The sequence below is a fragment of the Andrographis paniculata genome, unplaced genomic scaffold (assembly GCF_009805555.1).
Source record: "Andrographis paniculata isolate CXL003 unplaced genomic scaffold, ASM980555v1 Contig78END, whole genome shotgun sequence".
In the NCBI taxonomy this organism is placed as follows: domain Eukaryota; kingdom Viridiplantae; phylum Streptophyta; class Magnoliopsida; order Lamiales; family Acanthaceae; genus Andrographis; species Andrographis paniculata.
Genome location: NW_026137615.1, coordinates 53,545 through 62,453, shown reverse-complemented (window position 1 = coordinate 62,453; position 8,909 = coordinate 53,545). Strand labels below are relative to the sequence as shown.

General features: G+C 32.5%; 2 long non-coding RNA genes across 3 annotated transcripts; both read left to right on the top strand.

Annotated features, from left to right (window-relative positions):
• Positions 1–1,071: 1,071 nt before the first annotated feature.
• On the top strand, positions 1,072–5,394 carry LOC127239966 (uncharacterized). 2 transcript variants are annotated; one of them, XR_007836268.1, is made up of 4 exons: positions 1,072–1,179; positions 1,708–1,806; positions 3,605–3,685; positions 5,283–5,394. It is a non-coding gene; the product is annotated as an uncharacterized LOC127239966 (long non-coding RNA). The 2 variants fall into 2 exon arrangements; XR_007836269.1 differs by having other exon boundaries at positions 3,575–3,685.
• A 653-nt stretch (positions 5,395–6,047) lies between these two features.
• Positions 6,048–7,963, top strand: LOC127239927 (uncharacterized). Its single transcript, XR_007836258.1, has 5 exons — positions 6,048–6,091; positions 6,245–6,296; positions 6,728–6,862; positions 7,073–7,227; positions 7,546–7,963. It is a non-coding gene; the product is annotated as an uncharacterized LOC127239927 (long non-coding RNA).
• The last annotated feature ends 946 nt before the right edge of the window (positions 7,964–8,909 follow it).

Below are 8,909 nucleotides of genomic sequence, written 5' to 3'. Positions count from 1 at the left end.
ACAACAGACAATGGTAGCATCCGAATGAAGCTTTTATGGCAGGATGACCAGCGGCGCAGAAGATGGGATGATCTAATGAAATCATTGGAATGATATTATGGAAGCTTTCCATGGGTTGATTAATTATTAATATACTTGGGTAAGGAGGATTCATTTAGTTTTAATATTAAAAGTTATATTCCAATTATTGATGTTGAAGAGAACAATGAATCCGAAAAAGACAAGTATCAACTAAAGATATATTTTATCTAAGTTTGGATATTCAACTAAATTTAAAAAACAAATAAAATAATCACCATGAAAAATGCTTCAATAATCAGCTAATAGATCCAAAAACAAACTTAAGGCATCATTTCAATGATGAATTGTGCTTGGAACCAACAAGGGAAGAAATAAAAAATTCTATATACTCTTTGAAGAGAAAACGAAAGAAACAAAAATGCAAGTATACTTGTGCTAAAGCAATAGAAAATCTAGCACCTTGATTGCACGAGAGGATATAAGTAGACAAAAAAGCTTTTATACAACAATCAGCACGATCTACCAAGAATGTGCAGTTCACAATACCCAATATGAAAACAACTTTTAAACCAAATAGCGAATCTTACCAACATTTTTCCTAACAGATCAACCGAACTTAATTCCAAGTATCTACCTCAAGGCACACATACATAAACCATTGAAATTCACCCACAACCCAAAGCATGAGTATGAACTAATGATGAAAAGCAGAGAAAAATTGTACGATAAAATGTGGCTTTTGATCTTCACAAAATGCTTTGTCTGTGACACCAATTGAAAATATCTTACAAATTATATTAGAAAGTAGGCCGCGGCTATCTGAATTCAGCACTATGCTCAACATATGGTGTGCTATTTGACAGCAAAACAACACATAGTTTGTGTTGTATGTAATAATAATGTGTTGTTTTTATATATGCGTGTGCTGAGTTGGTGCAATGAGCACCGTAACCATCCCTTAGAAAGTAAATGAGAAATGAAATAGAAAAAGCAAATAAAAAAATGAAATGGAAAAAGCTGAGACACTTGTCCACGCAGACCATCATGAGAGTTAACACCTGACAACATTACCCCCTGTCACCCTTTGCCCCTGCTTTTCGAGTGTTCACTTCAACCGTATCTTCTCATTTTGTCTTCGTGGAGGAAAGAAGAACCTTGGTAATTTGTGCTGTTTCTTCAGTAATTTCTGTTCCTGATTTTCTCTCTTATGCATCAACTCTGGTGTTAGGCGATGGCAGATGTTTGATTGAATTGTTTCTGTTTCTATACGTTTTGATTGGAGGAGGGAATTGATTCAATTTAGGGGGTTTTGAAATGCTACTTTTTTTAGGCGACAATTCAAGAGAACGAGCTAGAGAGAACTTATTTTGCGTAAAAAAGTTTGTACTTTCCAACAGGGATGTATTTCACAATTCTAGAGAGAGAGATAAGATAAGAGTCGGGGTTAGTCAATAGAAACATAGATTAACTTCTTAGGGTTATTTACATTTTTTTTTGGCAAATATGATTTTTGTGAAGATGAAACCAGATTATATCTTTCAGTTTTGCTATGTTTTTCAACATTAGTTCATACTCATGTTCTGGGTTGCTGGTGAGCCTCTTCAATTTTGGCTTACATTTATTAGAATTTCAATCTTTATCTTGATTATTATAATTTTTTTTTTCGTATCTGTGTGTGTTATGCAGGGTGCCTTAGATTTGTATGTGTGCCTTGAAATAGATGATTAGAAGATTCTGTGGATCTGTTCTTGTAACCTTGATACACCACACTCTGGTAGATTGTTGGTAAGATTCGCTATATATTTGGCAAGTTGTTTTCCTGTCCAGCATTGAGGACTGCAGATATATCAGAGATTGTGTTGATTGTTGTATATAATCTATTTTTTTCTGCTCATCTCTTCTGGTGCAATAAAAAGGACTAGATTTTCGATTGCTTCCGCACAAGTATATCTGTATTCTTGTTTCTTTCCTGTTGACTACTGTGTGCTGCAGTTATTGCTGATTAATGTATTTAAGTTTTACGTGTCCGTTGTAGTTATTGTTTTAATACATATGCAGTGCATATAATATTCAACTTCTTCGTTTATTGGTTCCAGAACCAAATCATCGCCGACTTGGTGCCTTTAATTATCTGTTGGATTTATTAGCCGATTATTAAAGTATTTCCCAATGAGAGAATTTTATTTTTTGGGAAAGTTAGCTAATGTACAGACTTCAATTAAATGTATCTTTAGTTGACACTTGTCTTTTTCGTATTTGTTGTTTTCTGTTCAACGTCAATAATGGGAATGTTGAGTTTTAATATTGAAACTAAATGAACCCTCTTTACCCTACTTCATTAAAGAAGTAATCAACCCACTAAAAGCTGTCATACTATCATTTCAGTGATTCATCAGAACATCCTGACTTGTTCATGGATGGTCATTTTGTCCCATGAAAAAACTTTGTTTGTATGGAACCATTGTATGTTGGGGGTATAGTGTAGTTTTCGAATGCTGCTTTGTCTTGGTACCTCTGTGTATTAATATACCATGTTGTGTTTATATATATATATATATATATATATTCCAATGAAGAACCTTTCATTTTGAGAAGCATAGATACCGGAGCCATTAAAGCGATGTCAGTATAGGAAATTTCAACCAAATATCATCTATATATGACAACAATTTGTCAAAGGTTTAAATTCCAAATTAGTTTTTTTTTGTTTTTTATTTTTTTTGTTTCCATCAATTGATAATTACATTTTAGTTGATGATATACATTTTTCGCATCAATTGCTCTCACGAGCCACCAGGCATTTTTTTTTTTTTTGCTCTTTCTCAGTTGTTATTTATGTTTTTATTATTACTCTGTAAATCTCTCTATTGTACTTGGAATGAGTCTCATTGGTGATTAAGCATGCTGTTTTTTTTTTTTTTTTTTTCAGGAGTTTATCCATCATAGTACTTTTGTCCAAACATACTTAACTTTTGATTATGTGACAGGGCTTTTGGTCACTGAGATTGAATCTGTCGGTTATGATTCAAAATAATTAGTGGACATTAAGGAGAAAGAAAGTCGCTAGCTATTATGAGGGGTTTATATTTGTTTTTATGATGCCTTTAAATTGCTTTTATAATCAATTATGTAGTAACGTTTGAGTGGTAGTTTAAATATGATGTATTTGGTATTATTGTGAAGAAGTGAGAATTGTTTGAGAAGTTGTCCTGTTTTTCTATTCCTGCGCCAACACAATCTTTCTAAAGATTCTAAATAGAAGCATATTGCTGCTTATGTAGCCTTAGGCTATATTAGTTCTACGACTTTTGCTAATTTTGGTGGAGGGAAGCACAGAGTATCTCTAATGCATCAGAGTGCGTTCTATTTCAGCTTTTGTTCTGATCAGAAAATTAATACAAAACCTGCTCAATATAATTATATTTCAATTGGGTTTTCCTTCCCTATTGTCTCCTCTCATTTTTATTTTTCCAGATCAGATTGTTTTGCTTATTTTTTTGTTGGTTAATCAATGTGATTCAAATCATTCTAATTTTTCTTTCAACTACAACAGGAACTGATCATTCAACTTTTAACTTTGTAGAAGCTGCTATACTGCATTTTCCAGACACAAAGTGCTGTTGCCTATATATGCACACATTCCCCAGATTTTATCCTGCCGTAGGTAATCCTCTTACTACATCGTAATAATATAAAAGAGACCTCTGTAATTTATATTCCTACCTTGTAAAATCACATTATATGATTTATGTGCAACATTGTATTCTATTGTTCTATACTTTTAGGCGACGACGGCTCTGTAAATATTTTTTAACCAGTATCACAATATATAAACCTACAAATAAAATTAACTAATAGGTTTAATTTTCTTAAGAAAATTTACGAACAATTTATCTTTTCCAATTTAAATAAATATTAGTCACACTTCAAATTTTAATTAGGACACTAAAACTTTCCACTGGTAGCATATTTATTAAATTGTAAAAATTTCCCTAGTAAAATCACCGGTGACACAACAGTGATTTTAGAATACATCCACCCCCCTAACTTTTAGGTTATTCAAATATTTGCATGGATAGAATTTTGTTACATATGATTGCAGAAACTTGTCATTTCTTACACGTTACACTTCTTTCTTTGACATACAATAATGAACATACTATTTATTGTAGTTGCGGATATAACTAACCCCTTTTACGCTTTACCAATAAAATGGGATTTAATTAATTGAAAGTAGCTGAATTATAGAAAGTATCAAGTCCGTATCCAAACTGAATTAACTACTCTATGTTTGATTCAATAAAGTCAAAATAAACTTTAACTATCTATTATTAGACATTGATAAATTATTTTTGTCTAATTTTGGTGTATATATGTATATTCAATATGGTAATGGTGTTCTTATAAAGTTCCCTCATGTACCAACACTTAGATTTGGATATATATATATATATATTATGCATCTTATATCTAATTTCTAGAGCTCAGAATTGTTTTAGGGATAGTTAAGGTGTTGATTGACTCAACTTATCACATAGTAAATGTATACATAACATATGGCTAGAATTAATACTATTATCATATGTCGTCAGTCAATTTTATGTATAGTGCTACGTGTGATATATGACAAGATCAAGATGGCATGCATTATCAGTATTTATACTGTCAACATGTATTTTTGTGTTGCAAGCAATTAGAGCACGTGCTTTGGGTCTTTTAATTATATACTAATTATGATTAATTTGATTAATTCTAATTAGCACCGTAAGTGCTGCTGTTTTAAATGTATCAAGAAGAACTAATGAACATTTAAGGTGGTTCTAAGAAGTATCATATTCTCTCACTTGCCCTTGTGTTTTTAGGAATTTCTTGTACAGGTGGGTTTCCGCAAGTTGATCTGCTAGATAAACTGAGGCCAAAAATATTTTCTATCAGAAGCTATATATATAAAATGTTGGAAGAGAGTTGCAGTCTCCACTATTCGACAAGTCTTGTGCATGTATACTTACTTTATGATACAAACATATTCTGTCACAGCCACTTAGTCTATTAATGATCACTCCAGCCTGAATTAAACTGCTAAAGTATGTTGTCTTAAGCCCTCCACCAAGATCTTACATGAGCTAAATGCTGTTTAGTTACCATTGGCGAAATATATTCCAGTTCCTACCAGGTGGTTACGGCAATATATCTGATTGAATAATATACTGCTATGCAGCTTAGTTGCTTATTTCCTATTAACATCCGGTCTTGTCTTTCAGATTTTGGCGACCAGGTTGCCATGGCCTGCTCATCCTAGCTCATGGAATACCAAGGCCTCTAATACTAAAATACGATGTCGCATTAGAAGTAGTTCAGTTCAGATTTATTACCACTCCGTATATATGCTTACATTCTCGATTCAAATTGAGATGTCAAATGTTAAGTTTTGCTCAGCACTACACTAATGGATCCCTGAATCCTCTGCCATTGGTGTACATTAGTTGGCACAAAGATCAAACTGGTTGCGTAGATGGTTGAAGATTTCTTCTGAAGAATGAACATCAACAGGGCAGTATTAAATATATATAATTCCCCAAGAAGCTTTGTAGGTTTCATTGAATCCCTCGACCATTAATCTTCTCCGCCAATGTAGAATGATGTCTGCATTTGCTAGCTCGCTCCACCATCTTGCTGTAATCACGTACCAAGCCATTAGTAATAGATAAATATATATATATGTGTATGGAATTATACGATTATAATTTGGACCTTTATTCTCATTTCCAACCTCTACAAAAATAACCTAAAAACAAGAAGAGAAAAAATAGTGAAATAGCGTTTCTTTTTCTCGCAAGAACTGTCCAATTAAAAAAAAGAATCAAAGCCCAATTTGAAACCCTAATTTGTGTGCAGCATGTGTTGCCCTAAACGAAGAAATGTAGTTGAGGCCAGGCGGCGCAATAATTATCACAAATATCTTCCACGTGACGTGTGCCCTCTCTATAAAACTCCTGCATCCATTACCACTCTTCACACCCTCGAAACCCATTTCTTAGTTTGTATCGCCATTCCAATACCGCTGCTACAGGTAACAGATCTGCCCACAGACTTATATCTATATCTATCTATATATACCAACGCTTCTCCTTGACGATATATATGTGAGGAAGTCATTTGTAGTGTCTTTTCTTGCTGTAAAGTGTTTGTTTCACCAAAAAATTGTTGATTTTCTATCTTGCAGATCCCTTGAATTGCGCTTTAATTCTCTAGCTCCTTAATTTGTCCATCTGAAGGTAATATATGATTCTATGTCCTGGATCTGATCTCCACCTCTTTTTCTACTCTATCCTTTCTCTTTTTTCACAATCCGGACTTTTTCTTTAATGGAAAGCAAAACTAGGGTTTTGATATACGAGTTGGTGGATTTTTAAATGATTTATTATGATAATTGTTCATCAATCTGGGTTCTTTTTCAAAGAATGTAAACTTAAGGGTTTTGATTTCTTGGTTCATCTGCTTTTTAAATGATCCTATCATTAAAAAGTTTTGAATCGATAAGATAAGTATCAAATTTAATTATAAGAAAACCACATCCGATTATTTTTATGATTTTTCTTACATTTTATTTTCTTTAATTTTTTTTTTAAAATTAGATCTGTGGTTTTTTTTTCGAAAACTTATATACTCAATCCTATAGACATCATTAGCTTGTGTTTGATTGCAGCGTAAGAAGATCTAACGCCGATTTTTACACCTGCTGCTCCTAGAATACAACTCGATCCAGGGTGATCAAATCAGGACCATGGTGGACTACATGTGTATGTTCACAATGGATAAATGATGTTGTATCTATGGTCAGGTATCAATGAAAAAAGCTTATATAAACAGTGTTTAATATATATATATATATCGGTTCATGGGTTATTAAATCATGGGATTTGGAGTGGCAGTTATTTCGAAACAATTTAAAGTATGTTTACCCATGTGCTCCAAGTGATTTTTGAATGTTCTTGTTTCACTAATCTTGACTTCCATCTTACATGGATTTCATGCGACTTTTTTCTAATAGGTAAATCAAGTTTAAAAAAAAAAAAACAAAAAACAAAAAAGATGGCTTATAGACGTCATGAGGGCTCCACATCTCACCTGACAGAGAAGGAGTTATCACCATCAATTCTCCGTTTTGTTGGTGTACTGGATGATGCTGATGTCTTACATGTACCGGTACTCTCTCATTCATGTTGAATTTTTGGACTTTTTATTCTTAACCTTTGGGGGAATGCTGCTTGTAGTCACATTGTAATATGTAGTGTCTATTATTATAGGATTAAAACATGGTTTGACGAACAATTATTGAACTTTAAGTAATTTATTATATTAAGCAAGTATCCTCTCATCACCCACCAACTTGTTGAGTACTAAATGTTACGGTTTTAGGATGTTTAGTAGCGAAATTGTTGATCTGTGTAGATGAAATTCTTCTATGATTTCTGCAATTTTTATAAAGCATGCATCCTTGTAAAAAATTTAATATTTTTGCAGCGCTTGCCATCTTCGTTTGCTCCAAAGGTGGAGCACTTGGTGGACCAAGAAATCCTCCTTGAGGATTTATGTGGACAGATATGGCCTGTGACTCTATCCTATGTTGACAATGAATTATCATTCGCATTGTGATGGAAAGTATTTCATATGACCATGCTCTCACTAGCAGAAATTAAGGCTTTTTATTGCTGCCGAAAAGTTGATACGAATGCTCATTTTTCGACACAAGAAGCCTTTTGTGTCAACTTTGTAACAGATTTTGACCGATACAAGAACTCGAGTAACAAAAAGTCTATGTGACGACAATGTCCGTTACAAAAAGTTGATGGTCAACACTCCTATTGCGCACGTGCTAAATTTATTTGTAACGGTTTCATTTTTTGTAACAAAATTATCCATTGCAAAAAAATCAGTATTATTATCCTTTGTTGTAATAATAACCTTTTGTTACGGATGTTTTTGTAACAAAAGAAACGTTACAATTAGAAAAAGTATTTGTTACGAAAATTCACCGTAACAGCAAAATTTTTATAATTTTCTATTGACCGTAACAAATATTTTTGTAACGACCAAACAAAAATAATGAAAATAATCAGAAATAATCGGTCAAAAATAGCATAAAACCTATTTTTTTATACTAAATACAAAAATAATATAGAAATATACAAAATGATGTTAATCCAACAACATTCTCCGGCACACCAAAAATATAAATACAATATTGTTCTCCCGACAACCATGCCAATTAATGAATGCTATACACCATATCCAAAATATCTAACATCTGAAAGACAAAGAAATATGAAAAAGTATCTATTCAATACAACCAATTCAATATAAATACAAAGAGACAAATGGGCCAACACGATCGTTGTTGCTGCAATCTCTCGGAAGATACTCAGGGACGGCGAAGTAACCATAGTGAAATGTGAACTTATATAAAATTTAATTTAAAATTGATAAATACAAATCATAAATACTTGTTACACTTAGTGAAATAATTCACAATGTCACATAGTAATTAACGAATAAATAAGAGTGATGAGATTAACCATCACGAATGACTCATACATTACAACATAAGAGATTCTTCTCTAAACCATCTATTAAATATATAACCAAAAATAACATTGATAATCTATCAGCTAAATTAACCAAAGCGATTTTTGGTTCATTCAATAGCATTGGATGAAAACTCCCAATTATAATGTAGAACGGTCTATATTCCACAAAAGAACAATCATCATCATCACTAAAATAATATTAACATTTATAAAAATTTGTCATAGTTACTGTAACTGGTTTACAATAGTGTGCAACAAACGGAACTAAAGCATGAATTATTTTCTGCATCATCTAGGAGA